Here is a 17424-nt window from a genome sequence, read left to right as displayed (position 1 = left end):
TGAGGTGTTGAGATTTTCTAATGTGTCAATGCATCCTTGGATGAATTGAACTCAATGGACCTGGAACAACCAATGGGATGGCTTATGAGACATAGGAAGGAGCCAATTAATTTGAATCAGAACAGGCTTTTCAATTTGAGCCAATCAGTTTCAACTAGGCACTTCGCTACCAGCAACCTATCAGATTTGAATATGACGTTTTGGTAAACTGAGAACCAATCCTATTGTGGGGATGTTGGTTCTTTTAAAATTCGTTCATGGGATATGGGCGTCACCAGCTGCCAGCTTTTATTGCCCATCCCTAGTTGCCCTTGCTCAGACGGCAGTTGAGAGTCAACCATATTGCTGTGCCTTTGGAGTCACATGTAAGGACCAGGTAAGGACGGCAGATTTCCTTCCTTAAAGGAACATTAGATGGGTTTTTCCGACAATCGACAATGGTTTCATGGTCATCAGTAGATGCTTAATTCCAGTTCTTTTTACTTGAATTCAAATTCCACCATCTGCCATGGCGGGATTCGAACCCAGGTCCCCAGAACATTAGCTGAGTTTCTAGATTAATAGTCTAGCGATAATACCACTAGGCCATTGCCTCCCCTTGGTATGTCATCAGGGGTTTTACAGACGGGGAGGGCACAGTGGCACAAACGGGAGAAGAGCACCTGCCACAGCTCACAGCTTTAGAGAGACAGCTCTCAGCTCCAGAGAGACACAGCAACTGCTCTCTGCCACAGCAAACAGCTTTTAGCTCAAAATCTCATCTGAATAGCAAAGGTGCCAAAAGAAGACTGAGATTCCGGACAGAAGAAAGAAGGCAAAAGATTACAAAGAACAAAGAAAATTACAGCACAGGAACAGGCCCTTCGGCCCTCCAAGCCTGCACTGACCATGCTGCCCGAGTGAACTAAAACCCCCTACCCTTCCGGGGACCATATCCCTCTATTCCCATCTCATTCATGTATTTGTCAAGACGCCCCTTAAAACTCACTATCCTACCTGCTTCCACTACCTCCCCCGGCACCGAGTTCCAGGTACCCACCCTCTGTGTAAAAAACCCACCTCATACATCTCCTTTAAACCTTGCCCCTCGCACCTTAAACCTGTGACCCCCGAGTAATGACTCTTCCACCCTGGGGAAAAAGCTTCTGACTATCCACTCTGTCCATGCCCCTCATAATCTTGTAGACTGTGGGCATTAGCTATGAGTTGCTTTCCGTAGGTTGACCTTCAATGTTGGTTCAGTATGTTCCGTAAGCACAGTGCCTCCACATGTACAAAGAAAAACCACGAGAGAGGACAAGTAATAGCATGGGGTAACAGAGGATAAAGTTCTGGAGCAGCAGTGTGTACTATCTACAAGATGCACTGCAGCAAATAGAGTCATAGAGTCAGAGAAGTTTACAGCATGGAAACAGGCCCTTCATCCCAACTTGTCCATACCGCCCTTTTTTAAAAACCCCTAAGCTAATCCCAATTGTCCGTGTTTGGCCCATATCCCTCTATACCCATCTTACCCATGTAACTGTCTAAACGCTTTTTAAAAGACAAAATTGTACCCGCCTCTACTACTACCTCTGGCAGCTCGTTCCAGACACTCATCACCCTCTGTGTGGAAACATTGCCCCTCCGGACCCTTTTGTATCTCTCCCCTCTCACCTTAAACCTATGTCCTCTAGTTTTAGATTCCCCTACCTTCGGGAAAAGATATTGGCTACCTACCTGATTTATACCCCTCATTATTTTATAGACCTCTAGAAGATCACCCCTCGGACTTCTACGCTCCAGAGAAAAAAGTCCCAGTCTCTCCAGCCTCTCATTATAACTCAGTCCATCAAGTCCCGGTAGCATCCTCGTAAATCCTTTCTGCACTCTTTCTCATTTAATAATATCCTCTCTACAATAGGGTGACCAGAACTGTACACAGTATTCCAAGTGTGGCCTTACCAATGTCTTGTACAACTTCAACAAGACGTCCCAACTCCTGTATTCAATGTTCAGATCGATGAAACCAAGCATGCCGAATGCCTTCTTCACCACTCTGTCCACTTGTGACTCCACTTTCAAGGAGCTATGAACATGTACCCCTAGATCTCTTTGTTCCGTAACTCTCCCCAACGCCCTACCATTATCTTAGTAAGTCCTGCCCTGGTTCAATCTACCAAAATGCATCACCTCACATTTATCTCAATTAAACTGCATCTGCCATTCGTCAGCCCACTGGCCCAATTGATCAAGATCCCATTGCAATCTGAGATAACCTTTTTCACTGTCCACTATGCCACCAATCTTGGTGTCATCTGCAAACGTACTAACCATGCCTCCTAAATTCTCATCCAAATCATTAATATAAATGACAAATAACAGTGGACCCAGCACTGATCCCTGAGGCACACCGCTGGTCACAGGTCTCCAGTTTGAAAATCAACCCTCTACAACCTCTGGCTTCTGTCATCAAGCCAGTTTTGTATTTCATAAGAGGTTTGAAAGCCAAATTTTAAAGAAACAATCTATGTCTTTCCCTCTGCGCCAAGTTCTCACTGTGTTCCATATTCCCAATCCCCACACTCACTCAAGAACAACTTCTTCCCTGCTGCTGTCAGACTCTTGAATGGACTTATCTTGCATTAAGTTGATCTTTCTCTACATCCTCACGATGACTGTAACACCACATTCTGCACTCTCTTGTTTCCTTCTCTATGAACGGTATGCTTTGTCTGTATTGCGCTCAAGAAAAAATAATTTTCCCTCCATGATAATACATGGGACAATAATAAATCAAATCAAATCAAATCAAAATGGGGCAACACGGTGGCACAGTGGTTCGCACTGCTGCCTCACAGCGCCAGGGACCCGGGTTCAATTCCCGCCTCGGGTCACTGTCTGTGTGGAGTTTGCACATTCTCCTCGTGTCTGCGTGGGTTTCCTCCGGGTGCTCCGGTTTCCTCCACACAGTCCAAAGATGTGCGGGTTAGGTTGAATGGCCATGCTAAATTGACCCGAATGTCAGGGGGATTAGGAAGGTAAATATGTGGGGTTACGGGGATGGAATCTGGGTGAGATTGTTGTCGGTGCAGGCTCGATGGGTCAAATGGCCTCCTTCTGCACTGTAGATTATATGATTCTAACCCGCACATCTTTGGACTGTGGGAGGAAACCGGAGCACCCGGAGGAAACCCACGCAGACACGGGGAGAACTTGCAGAGTCCGCACAGACAGTGACCCGAGACCGGAATCGAACTCGGGTCCCTGGCGCTGTGAGGCAGCAGCGCTAACCACTGTGCCACCATACCCTTTTTGTTTACCTTTTCTACCCTGTGGCCAATGGACCACCTAAAATGGCGATATGCAAAGCACTCTGGGACAACTGGGCAAGAACTAAAACAGCAAGCTGCCGCCTAAAAGACAGAGATAAACAGACTGCAACTCAGATGACTGAATACACAGGATATGGGCCATCTCCAGGGCAAAAGTGGCTTTCTGGCCAAACTGGGTTATTTACCAGACGTAGCGATGCCGTAACCCCTTATTTGGGAGGGAGGTGTGTGTCCTGTGTGACCCCAGCACCTACAGACATGGCCATTGGGGACACACCCAGAGATCGGTGTGGCAGCACCCGATTGGTCTTTATCGATTAGGACGATCAAGTCCTGATCGATTGATTGGCAATGGCCAAAAGGGGCGCGAAACCCAACGGAGCATAAAGGGTGCTGCATAACAGAAGCTCTCTCTCTCTCTGACCCCACGAACGAGCGACCACATCGGTGACCGTCGCCAGCAACGACCAGCTCGAGGAGAGCCACCACACCCGAGAAGGGAGGAAGACCAGAGCCAGAGCTCCAGACCAGACAAAAGGACCAGACCTCGCAGAGGACGACTGAGACCCAGCGCACAGATAAAGGCCAATATCTGCTTGGGTACTTGCCAGTATCGGAACGTTAAGTCAAGGTCTAGTTTTGGACTTGAACTTTCGTATTTTCTGTAAGATAACTTATTGTTGGTTGGGTGGGTGATTATTGATTGTGTGTTTTAAAAAATATTGGTTGTACTAACAAGAAGTCTACTCGCAATTCTTTGACCATTGTATGAGAGTTAAAACAGACTGTGGCAGCCACAACAACCCTTTCATGGGGTGTGGGTGTTGCTGGCTAGTCCAGCATTCATCTCCCAACTGACCTTGAAAAAGCGGTGGTGAGCTATCTTCTTGGAGAATTAAAATCGCGATGGTGTAGGTTTACCCACAGTGCTGTCAGGGAAGGAGTTCCACAATTTTGACCCAGTGACAGTGAAGGAACAACGATATATTTCCAAGTGAGTGAGTGGCTTGGAGGGAAACCTCCAGGTTGTGGTGTTCCCAAGTGTCTGTTGTCCTTGTCCTTCGAGGTGACAGTGGTCATGGGTTTGGAAGGTGCTGTCGAAGGAGCCTTGATGAGTTCCTGCGGTACATCTTGTAAATAGAGCACAAGGTTGTCGCTGTGCGTCGGTGGTGGAGGGAGTGAATGTTTGTGGATGGGGAACCAATCAATCCAGTCCTACACTGTGTTGAGCTTCTTGAGTTTTGTTGGAGCTGCACCCATCCAAAAGGTCGTGAGTGTAGCCCAGTCCATCACTCAAACCAGCCTCCCATCCATTGACTCTGTCTACACTTCCCACTGCCTCGGGAAAAGCAGCCAGAATAATTAAGTCAGCACCCTCGACATTCTCTCTTCCACCTTCTTCCATCGGGCAAAAGATACAAAAGTCTGAGGTCACGTACCGACCGACTCAAGAACAGCTTCTTCCCTGCTGCTGTCAGACTTTTGAATGAACTTACCTCGCACTAAGTTGATCTTTCTCTACACCCTAGCTATGACTGTAACACTACATTCTGCACTCTCTCCTTTCCTTCTCTATGAACGGTATGCTTTCTATAGCGTGCAAGAAACAATACTTTTCACCGTATCCCAATACATGTGACAATAATGAATCAAATCAAAATCTAGCTATGACTGTAACACTACATCCTGCATTCTCTCCTTTCCTTCTCTATGAACGGTATGCTTTCTATAGCGTGCAAGAAACAATACTTTTCACCGTATCCCAATACATGTGACAATAAATCAAATCAAACCAAATCATCCAGGCAAGTGGGGGGTCTTCCACCACACTCCGGACTTGCACCTTGTAGATAGTGGACGGGCTTTGGGGAATCAGGAGGTGAGGTACTCTCCATCGGATTCCCAGCTTCTGATCTGCCCTTGGAGCCACGATATTTATATGGTTCGTCCCGTTCAATTTCTGCCACTTCTTCTGAAGTATTTTCTGATGCTGCTGCCAAGCTTTTCCTCACCGTATGGATGGCCAAGAGGAAGCTGCGATGGGGCATCTCAGGGTGGATGTAGCAATGGAGAATGGGGGATCCCTGGTGGGAATGGGAAATTGTACAATGGGAACTGGAGTCTTAACAAGCAGTCTCCATCAGCCTGTCGGGGTCAGGGGTTTCCGGGAAGTAACCTCCCTGTCTCCTCCTTCTCTTCCTGAGGTCCGCCCTGGTGACAATGCCCATGTCCTGATGTTGGTGATGTTACGAAGGGTGCAGCAGAACACGGGAGGTTTCACTCTGAGCGTCTCAGGGATCAGAAGCTTTGATTCCATTGATGCTCTGCTCCACAACATTCCTGGTGGCTGCATTAGTCTCAGTATTCACTGCCTCTTGTTAATCAAGAATCTATCTCGCTCTGCCATAAAAAGCTCCCACTGAACAAACAACAAAGGAACTTACAGCACAGGAACAGGCCCTTCGGCCCTCCAAGCCTGCACCGACCATGCTGCCCGACTGAACTAAAACCCCCTACCCTTCCGGGGACCATATCCCTCTATTCCCATCCTATTCATGTATTTGTCAAGACACCCCTTAAAACTCACTACCGTATCCGCTTCCACTCCCTCCCCCGGCAGCGAGTTCCAGGCACCCACCACCCTCTGTGTCAAAAACGTGCTTCGTACATCTCCTTTAAACCTTGCCCCTCGCACCTTAAACCTGTGTCCCCTAGTAATTGACTCTTCCACCCTGGGGAAAAAGCTTCTGACTATTCACTCTGTCCATGCCTCTCATAATCTTGTAGACTTCTATCAGGTCGCCCCTCGACCTCCGTCGCTCCAGTGAGAACAAACCAAGTTTCTCTAACCTCTCCTCATAGCTAATGCCCTCCATACCAGGCAACATCCTGGTAAATCTTTTCTGTACCCTCTCCAAAGCCTCCACATCCTTCTGGTAGTGTGGCGACCAGAATTGAACACTATATTCCAAGTGCGGCCTAACTAAGGTTCTATAAAGCTGCAACATAACTTGCCAATTTATAAACTCAATGCCCTGGCCGATGAAGGCAAGCATGCCGTATGCCTTCTTGACTACCTTCTCCACCTGCATTGCCACTTTCAGTGACCTGTATACCTGTACACCCAGATCCCTCTGCCTATCAATACTCTTAAGGGTTCTGCTATTTACTGTATATTTCCTATCTGTATTAGACCTTCCAAAATGCATTACCTCATATTTGTCCGGATTAAACTCCATCTGCCATCTCTCCACCCAAGTCTCCAACTGATCTATATCCTGCTGTATCCTCTGATGGTCCTCATCGCTATCCGCAAATCCACCAACCTTTGTGTCGTCCGCAAACTTCCTAACCAAACCAGTTACATTTTCCTCCAAATCATTTATATATATTACAAACAGCAAAGGTCCCAGCACTGATCCCTGAGGAACACCACTTGTCACAGCCCTCCATTCAGAAACACACCCTTCCGCTGCTACCCTCTGTCTTCCTTGACCGAGCCAATTTTGTATCCACCTTGCCAGCTCACCTCTGATCCCATGCGACTTCACCTTCTGCACCAGTCTGCCATGAGGGACCTTGTCAAAGGCCTTACTGAAGTCCATGTAGACAAATCCACTGCCCTACCCTCATCAATCATCTTCGTCACTTCCTCGAAAAACTCGATCAAGTTAGTGAGACACGACCTCCCCTTCACAAAACCATGTTGCCTCTCACTAATACGTCCACTTATTTCCAAGTGGGAATAAATCCTGCCATGAAGAATCCTCTCCAATAATTTCCCTATCACTGATGTAAGGCTCACCGGCCTGTAAGTACCTGGATTATTCTTGCTACCCTTCTTAAACAAAGGAACAACATTGGCTATTCTCCAATCCTCTGGGACCTCCCACAGGATTGGAGAATAGCTTAAATTAATAGCTTACATTAAGCTGGGCTTACATTAACCCAGCAATGAAGTTACTGTGAAATTCCCCTAGTTGCCACAGTCCAGCGCCTGTTCGGGTCTATGCACCTAACCAGCACGTCTTTCAGCCTGTGGGAGGAAACTGGAGCACCCGGAGGAAACCCACACAGACACAGGGAGAATATGCAGACTCCGCACAGACAGTGACCCAAGCGGGGATTCGGACCCTGGTCCCTGGCGCTGTGAAGCAGCAGTGCTAACCATTGTGCCACCGTGCCATCCATCCCTGGTATTAGTCCAGTAAACCTTCCCTGAACCTGCTTCTAACACATCTTTCCTGAAATAAGGAGACCGATACAATGCACAATACTCCAGATGTGGTCTCACCAATCCTCTGTACAACTGAAGCATAACCTCCTGACTTTTGTCATCAATTCCTCCTCACAATAAACAATAACGTTCTGTCAGCTTTCCTCAATACTTGCTCTATTTGCCTACTCGCCTTTTTGAGAGCCCTTTGTTTATTGTGTAATAAACAAAGGTTATTTATTTATTCGTCACAAGTAAGGCTTACATTAACACTGCAATGAAGATACTGTGAAAATCCCCCAGTCGCCACACTCCGGCGCCTGTTCGGGTAACACTGAGGGAGAATTTAGCACGGCCCAATCCACCCTAACCAGCATGTCTTTCGGACTGTGGGAGGAAACCGGAGCACCCGGAGGAAACCCACGCTGACACGGGGAGAACGTGCAGACTCCGCACAGACAGTGATCCAAGCCGGGAACTGAACCCGGGTCCCTGGCGCTGTGAGGCAGCAATGCTAACCACCGTGCTGCCCATTCGCACAATGGACATTTGTTTGAGAACCTGAGCACAAACTGGAGGGAATCTATCAGCACCACACGTTCGCGAGAGAATCGAGATTGGTTCAAAAGGGTTGACTATGTAACTGCACATCAGATACCTCTGCACCTCAGAGTTCTGCAATCACTCACTGTTTAGATATAAGCTTATTTTTTATTTTTCCTGCCATTATGGACAATTTCACATTTGCCCACATTATAATCCATTTGCCAGATAAAAGCAAATTACTGCGGATGCTGGAATCTGAAACCAAAAGAGAAAATGCTGGAAAATCTCAGCAGTCTGGCAGCATCTGTGGGGAGAGAATAGAGGTGATGTTCTAGTCCAGATGACCCTTCCTCAAAGCTGAAGGAGGCCATTCGGCCCATCATATCTGCACCGACAACAATCCCACCCAGGCCCTATCCCAGTAACTCCACATATTTACCCTGCTAATTCCTCTAACCTACACATCCCAGGACACCAAGGGGCAATTTAGCATGGCCAATCAACCTAATTGACATATCTTTGGACTATGGGAGGAAACCAGGACACCTGGAGGAAACCCACGCACTCACGGGGAGAATGTGCAAACTCCACATAGACAGTCACCCAAGCCGGGAATTGAACCCAGGTCCCTGGAGCTGTGAGGCAGCACTGCTAACCCACTGTGTCACCATGCTGCCCTTAACGGTGTGCATGGTCTCATTCCAAATCCAATGTGGGCCAGGGAGGGCAGTGAGGTCAGTGGGGCGGGAACAGACCTTGTGACCGGAACAGAAGGCAATGGCTTCCATCTTCAACAATGTAAATGGCAAGAACAGTCATGAAGTTAAACAGTTTGTCCAATAAATAAGTGGTAAGCGAGACTTACCAGGGACACCAACAATAGCCAGGGTGGGATAGTAACCTGCTTGAATAATGTGAAGTATAAAATAGATCCAGTGTGCTAACGACAGCCAATCACTGTATTCAGAAATATATAATAGCGCCTGGGAAAAACTCCTGTCCATTGTTGGAACATTCCAATCTATTGTTCTCAGATTCTGATCCATTGTTGTAACATTCCAATCCATTGTTCTCAGATTCTGATCCATTGTTGCAACCTTCCAATCCATTGTTCTCAGAGTCTGATCCATTGTTGGAACATTCCAATCCATTGTTCTCAGATTCTGATCCATTGTTGGAACAGTCCAATCTTTTGTTCTCAGATTCTGATCCATTGTTGGAAGGTTCCAATCTCTTGTTCTCAGATTCTGATTGTACGTCTCCCTCTCTCTGCAGCTGTTGGTCCTTGTCAGTGTCGGAGTTGATCCTGCCGCTAACATTACAAGACATCACATTGAAAGGAGACCCTTATTAATGGAAGAGAGAAACTCTCCAGTGACACAGTTGGGATCCGTGGAGACTGACATTAATTACACTCACAGAACAAACAAGTTCAGTTAACTCCTTTCAATCCAAAACATTTTGTATCACAGACAAATCAATGATTTACTCGGTGTGGGTGAGATGTATGAGGGTCGCTGAGGACAGGAATGCTGGAAATAGCAAATGGACTGACCATAATCTTTCAATCCTCCTTAGATATGGGAGTGGTGGCAGAGGATAGGAGGGTTGTAAATGATCCAGCTTGATTATAAGAACAAAGAACAAAGAAAATTACAGCACAGGAACAGGCTCTTCGGCCCTCCAAGCCTGCACCGACCATGCTGTCCGTCTGAACTAAAACCCCCAACCCTTCCGGGGACCATATCCCTCTATTCCCATCCTATTCATGTATTTGTCCAGACGCCCCTTAAAAGTCACTATCGTATCCACTTCCACTCCCTCCCCCGGCAGCGAGTTCCAGGCACCCACCACCCTCTGGGTAAAAAACTTGCCACGTACATCTCCTTTAAACCTTGCCCCTCGCACCTTAAACCTATTCCCCCTAGTACTTGACTCTTCCACCCTGGGGAAAAAGCTTCTGACTATCCACTCTGTCCATGCCCCTCATAATCTTGTAGATTTCTATCAGGTCGCCCCCTCAACCTCCGTCGCTCCAGTGAGAACAAACCAAGTTTCCCCAACCTCTCCTCGGAGCTAATGCCCTCCATACCAGGCAACATCCTGGTAAATCTTTTCTGTAACCTCTCCAAAGCCTCCACATCCTTCTGGTAGTGTGGCGACCAGAATTGAACACTGTATTCCAAGTCCAACCTAAATAAGGTTCGAAAAGGAGAGAGAGAGATAATCTCTGAAAGCACTAGGCAGTCAGTATAATATCCCTCTATTCCCATCCTATTGAGTCTTCCACCCTGGGAAAAAGCTTCTGACTATCCACTCTGCCCAGTGAAATACAAGCAAAACATTTCAATTCTACAAACTGTGAGAAACTAATTTGATTCTTGGAAAATAAATGTGTTTAAATGACAAGCCAGCTCCAACATGTTGATGGGAAATCCTGTCTCGTAAACTTGATGGAACTTTTTCCTGTTTAAATAAGACCATAAGGCCAAAAAACATAGGAACAGAATTAGGCCACTCGGCCCATCGAGTCTGCTCCGCCATTCAATCCCGGCTGATATTTTTCTCATCCCCATTCTCCTGCCTTTTCCCCATAACCTCTGATCCCCTTCTTAATCAAGAACCTATCTATCTCTGTCTTAAAGACACTCAATGACCCGGCCTCCACAGCCTTCTGCGGCAAAGAGTTCCACAGATTCACCACTCTCTGGCTGAAGAAATTCCTCCTCATCTCTGTTTTAAAGGATCGTCCCTTCAGCCTGAGGTTGTGCCCTCAGGTTCTAGTTTTTCCTACTAGTGGAAACACCCTCTCCATGTCCACTCTACCCAGGCCTCGCAGTATCCTGTAAGTTTCAAATAAGGTCCCTCCCCTCATCCTTCTAAACTCCAATGAGTACAGACCCAGAGTCCTCAACCGTTCCTCATACGACAAGCTCTTCATTCCAGGGATCATTCTTGTGAACCTCCTCTGGACCCTTTCCAAGGCCAGCACATCCTTCCTTAGATACGGGGCCCAAAACTGCTCACAATACTCCAAATGGGGTCTGACCAGAGCCTTATACAGCTTCAGAAATACATCCCTGCTCTTGTATTCTAGCCCTCTCGACATGAATGCTAACATTGCATTTGCCTTCCTAACTGCCGACTGAACCTGCACGTTAACCTGAAGAGAATCTTGAACAATGACTCCCAAGTCCCTTTGTGTTTCTGATTTCCGAAGCATTTTCTCATTTAGAAAATACAAGGCGGGATTTTCCAGCCGCACCTACCTCAAGATTGGAAATTCCTGCCCCGGGTCAATGGACCTTTAAATGGCCGGCTGAATTTTATTTCCCGTCTGATACAGTTCCTGAGGTGGGTGAAACGGGAAATATTCAGCCAGAGAGTGATGGTGATTGAAGCTGTACGGACGGACTTTCAAAGAGAATGCAACCAAGTATCATTTCATGGAGATGCAAGGGATCTGGGTTCGATTCAGGCCTCGGGTGACTGTCTATATGGAATTTGCATGTTCTCCCCATGTCTGCGTGTGTTTTGATTGGGTGCTCCAGTATCCTTTGGGTGCTCCTCTTTCCTCCCAAAGTCCAAAGATTTGCCGGTGAGGTGGATTGGCCATGCTACATTGTTCCGTGGTGTCCAAAGATATGTTGGTTAGGTGGTTTGGCCATGCTAAATTGCCCCTTAGTGTCCAAAGATGTGTAGGTTAGGTGGATTGGCCATGCTAAATTGTCCCTTAGTGTCCAAAGATGTGCGGGTTAGGTGCATTGGCCATGCTAAATTGTCCCTTAGTGTCCAAAGATGTGGAGGTTAGGTGGATTGGCCATGCTAAATTGCCCCTTAGTGTCCAAAGATGTGCAGGTTAGATGGATTGGCCATGCTAAATTGCCCCTTAGTGTCCAAAGATGTCTAGATTAGGTGGATTGGCCATGCGAAATTGTCCCTTAGTGTCCAAAGATGTGCAGGCTAAGTGAATTGGCCATGCTAAATTGTCCCATGTTGTCCAAAGATGTGTCGGTTAGGTGGATTTGCAATGGTAAATTGCCCCTTAGAGTCCAAAGAATTGTAGGTCGGGTGGATTGGCCATGCTAAATTGTCCCTTCGTATCCAAAGATGTGTCGGTTAGGTAGATGGCCATGGTAAATTGCTCCTTAGTGTCCAAAGGTGTGTAGGCTATATGGATTGGCCATAGTAAATTACCTCCTAGTGTGTAAAGATGTGTAGATTTAGTGGTTTGGCCGTGGTAAATTGCACCTTAGTGTCCAAAGATGTGACAGTTAGGTGGTTTGACCATGCTAAATTGCCTCTTAATGTCCAATGATGTGCAGGTTAGATGGATTGGCCATGCTAAATTGCCCCTTAGTGTCCAAAGATGTCCAGGTTAGATGGATTGGCCATGCTAAATTGCCCCGTAGTGTCCGAAGATGTGTCTGTTATGTGTCTTGGCCATGTTAAATTGCATCTTAGTGTCCAAAGATGTACGGATTAGGTGGATTGGCCATGCTAAATTGCCCCTTAGTGTCCAAAGATGTGCAGGTTAGGCGGATTGGCCATTGTACATTGTCCCTTAGTGTTCAAAGATGTGTTGGTTAGGTAGTTAGGCCATGCTAAATTGTGTCTTAGTGTCCAAAAGATGTGCAGGTTCGGTGGATTGGCCATGCTAAATTACCCCTTCGTGTCCAAAGATGTATGTGTTAGGTAGATGTGCACGAGGGGAGGTGGGGGTGTGGTGATGGGATAGGGCGGTGGGGCGGGGTTTCAGTGAGAGTCAGTGCAGGTTCGATGGGCCGAACTGCGTGTCTGGAACAAGCTGCCAGAGGTAGTAGTAGAGGCGGGTACAATTTTGTCTTTTAAAAAGCGTTTCGACAATTACATGGGTAAGATGGGCCAAATGCGGGCAATTGGGATGAGCTGAGGGGTTTTAAAAAAAGGGAGGCATTGACAAGTTGGGACAAAGGGCCTGTTTCCTTGCTGTAAACCTCTATGACTCTATGACTAACAACTTGATCCGGGTTTCCGGGTTTCCGAACCTGGTAAATATTTCATCCAGTTGGCCTGTCTTTGCTTCGGGTAATATCGACTTCATAACCACTTGGAGTGGACATCCTGGACCACTAGGGGCATCTGTCCCTCTACTGGTCCAGCAAAGTGGCTCTGAATCTGCTGTGATGATACTGTCCCTTTATGAAATGGATTTGAACCATGTTCTTGTGCAGGATCTGTTGTCACAGTTGGGTTTTTTTTGGCACTCGGAGCCTCTCTGTCTTCCGGCATCCTTAACGCTGAAGACAATGCCCAAGCCTTCTTTATCAACTTGGACATACTTCTCCTCCACCTTTCGAGGTCAGTGGCCTCGATGCCAATGCGATGGGCCTTTCCTGTCCGTTCAGTAAGATGTGAGATAATACGGCTCCAACCCCATCAGGAGAAGCATCACTCGCTAACTGTAATGATGACTTTGGGTGAAACTGAATCAACACCTCCGACCTGTTTAAGGCTTGTTTCACCACCTGGGAAGCCTCCTTACATTCTTGGGTCAATTCCTTGGCCGCCCTTTTTCCCAACAACCGATACAGAGATTCCAACACAGTTGTCTATTTTAACAATCTTATCAACTTGTCCTTCCAGTGACAAAAACATCTGTCTGTGTATCTGCTCTGTTCCCACACCCTGTTTAAAACAAAGAACAAAGAAAATTACAGCACAGGAACAGGCCCTTCGGCCCTCCAAGCCTGTACCGACCATGCTGCCTGACTGAACTAAAACCCCCTACCCTTCCGGGGACCATATCCCTCTATTCCCATCCTATTCATGTATTTGTCAAGACGCCCCTTAAAAATCACAATCGTATCCGCTTCCACGACCCCCCCCAGCAGCGAGTTCCAGGCACCCACCACCCTCTGTGTAAAAAACTTGCCTCGTACATCTCCTTTAAACCTTGCCCCTCGCACCTTAATTGACTCTTCCATCCTGGGAAAAAGCTTCTGACTATCCACTCTGTCCATGCCCCTCATAATCTTGTAGACTTCTATCAGGTCGCCCCTCAACCTCCGTCGCTCCAGTGAGAACAAACCAAGTTTCTCCAACCTCTCCTCATAGCTAATGTCCTCCATACCAGGCAACATCCTGGTGAATCTTTTCTGTACTCTCTCCAAAGCCTCCACATCCTTCTGGTAGTGTGGCGACCAGAATTGAACACTATATTCCAAGTGCGGCCGAACTAAAGTTCTATAAAGCTGCAACATGACTTGCCAATTATTAAACTCAATGCCTCGGCCGATGAAGGCAAACATGCCATATGCCTTCTTGACTACTTTCTCCACCTGTGTTGCCACTTTCAGTGACCTGTGTACCCGGACACCCAGATCCCTCTGCCTATCAATATTCTTAAGGGTTCCGCCATTTACTGTAGAACACTCCGGTTTTCCCGCTGGTGACATCACTTCGTATTTTTACAGAGAATCGCGGCACGCATCTCAAATGCCATGTGTGATTTTGCTCCCCTTATATAAGGAAGGATCATAGCATTCCTGCGGTGCAGAAGGAGGCTATTCGGCCCACCAGGTCAGCACCTCCCACAATCCCACCCAGTCCCTATCCCCATAACACCACCTATTTACCCTAGCTCGTCCTCCAAAAACTAGGGGGCAATTTAGCACAGCCAATCCACCTAACCCACACATCTTTGGACAGTGGAGGAAACCGGAGCACCTGGAGGAAACCCACGCAGACAATGTGCAGGTTCCTGCACAGACAGTGTCCCAAGCCGGGAATCGAACCTGGGTCCCTGGCGCCATGAAGCAGCAGTGCTAACCACCGTGCCATCCTTTCAAATATTTGATGTTTCTGCTCGGTTTCGAACCGGGGACCTTTTGCGTGTTAGGCGAACGTGATAACCACTACACTACAGAAAGAACTGATGTAAATGCATTGGAGGTGGTTCAGAGGAGTTTAACTGAATTGATACCTGGAATAAGCAAGTTGTCTTATGGGGAGAGGTTGGAAAGGCTGGACTTGTTTCCACTGGGATGTAGAAGAGTGAAAGGTGATTTGATGAAGTGTACAAGATCCTGAACGGTCTTGACCAGGTGGACATGGAAAGGATGTTTCCTCTTGTGGGCCAGTTCAGAACTAGGGTGAGCCCCGTGTTAAAATTAGGGTTTGCCCTTTTCGGAGAGAGATAAGGAGGATTTTTCTTCTGGTTGTGCGTCTTTGGAATTCTCTGCCTTAGAAGGCAGTGGAGGTGAGGGTCGCTGAATATTTTTAAGGCGGAGGTCGATAGATTTTTGTTCAACAAAGGAGTCAAAGGTTATTGAGGGTGGATGGGAAGACGTTTGCATGTACTATCCTGCTGACATTTCTGACTTCCTGCTATCTACAAATATTGAAATTATATCCTTTGTATCGAAGCCCGTGTTATTTGTGTGTTCCATAAAGAGCAGTGGTCTGAATATCGACTCCGAGGGAACCTCACTCCAAACTCCCTCCAGTCTGAGTAGCCACCGTTCACCCACTTCTCTCTGCTTTCTGTCTCTCAGCCAATGTTATATTCACACTGTCTCACTACCTTTAATCCATGGGTTCCAGTTTCTGTGACAACTCCATCAAATGACACTTCAACCCACATTTTACACACACACAACATCAAGCTCACGCCCCTCATCAACCCTCTCCTTTCTGAGGCAAGTAACGGCATCATGTTGCTCAGATACGATTTTACATGAACATTTTCGTGCTTCTGACTATTTATCAACTCTTTCAACCAATATGTTTATCCTCAGATTTTGCCTCTGAAAATGTCCACATGTTGTTTGACTGTTTTGCATTTCCCACTGCCCTTTTATAAAGAGGATGGAACATTGACAGCCTCCAAGTCCACTGGCATCTTGACCATATCCAAGGAGGATTGAAAGATTGTGCTCAGTGTATTTGCTATTTCCCCCGTTCCTGCCCTCAGTGACCCTCTTCACCCCATCCAGTCCGGGTGAACCTTTGACTTGATTCTGACGCAAGAAGTTTCAGATTGAAAGGGGTTAACTGGACTTGTTTGTTCAGTGAGTGTAATTAATGTCAGCCTCCAGGGATCCCAACTGTGTCACTAGAGGGTTTCTCTCTTCTATTAATAAGGAGCGCCTTTCAATGTGTTATCCCATAGTGTTCACGGGAGCATCAACTCCGACACTAACAGATCAACAGCGAGACGGGGAGGGAGACGAGCGATCAGAAACCAAAAACAATGGATTGGAGCCTTCCAACAATCGACCTGGATTACGTCTTAACGCTTGACATCCCTGCAACTCCAATATCATTGGAGCAACAGATCAGAAACGTACTGATTTTTATACAAGAGGGTTACTATCCCATCCTGGCGATTGTTGGTGTCCCTGGTAAGTCTCCCAACACAGTTATTTATTCCACAAGCCATGTTGGACTGCATTAGTATTCATTCTCTTTAGCTCTAGTCACAGACTCCATTTCCAATTGGCTCCATGCCCCTCTCTGGCTGCTCTCCGAGGTTGGTCACAACCTCCACTCTCCCTTTGCCACTGACTGAATTCCCAGCCCCACATTCTCCCCAACATCAACTCTGTCCATTAGAACATAGAACATAGAAAAGCTGCAGCACAAACAGGCCCTTTGGCCCACAAGTTGCGTTGAACATGTCCCTACCTACTAGGCTTACCTATAACCCTCTATCTTACTAACTTCCATGGACTTATCCAAAAGTCTCTTAAAAGACCCTATCGAATCTGTCTCCACCACCACTACCGGCAGCCGATTCCACGCACCCACCACCCTCTGAGTGAAAAACTTCCCCCTAACATCTCCTCTGTACCTACTCCCCAGCACCCTAAACCTGTGACCTCTTGTGACAACCATTTCAGCCCTGGGTAAAAGCCTCTGAGAATCCACTCTATCAATACCCCTCAACATCTTATACACCTCTATCAGGTCACCTCTCATCCTTCGCCTCTCCTAGGAGAAAAGACCTAGCTTTCTCAACCTATCCTCATAAGGCATGCCACCTAATCCAGGCAACATCCTTGTAAATCTCCTCTGCACCCTTCCTATGGCTTCCACATCCTTTCTGTAATGAGGCGACCAGAACTGGGCACAGTACTCCAGGTGGGGTCTGACCAGGGTCCTATACAGCTGCAGCATTATCTCCTGATTTCTAAACTCAATTCCTCTATTGATGAAGGCCAGTATTCCATACGCCTTCTTAACCACAGCCTCCACCTGCGACGCTGCTTTGAGTGTCCTACGAACCCGGACCCCAAGATCATAGTGTCATAGAGTCAGAGTCAGAGGTTTACAGCTTGGAAACAGGCCCTTTGGCCCAACTTGTCC

Source organism: Mustelus asterias, unplaced genomic scaffold (genome assembly GCF_964213995.1).
Source record: "Mustelus asterias unplaced genomic scaffold, sMusAst1.hap1.1 HAP1_SCAFFOLD_248, whole genome shotgun sequence".
NCBI classification, from domain to species: domain Eukaryota; kingdom Metazoa; phylum Chordata; class Chondrichthyes; order Carcharhiniformes; family Triakidae; genus Mustelus; species Mustelus asterias.
This window is presented reverse-complemented; position numbering follows the sequence as displayed.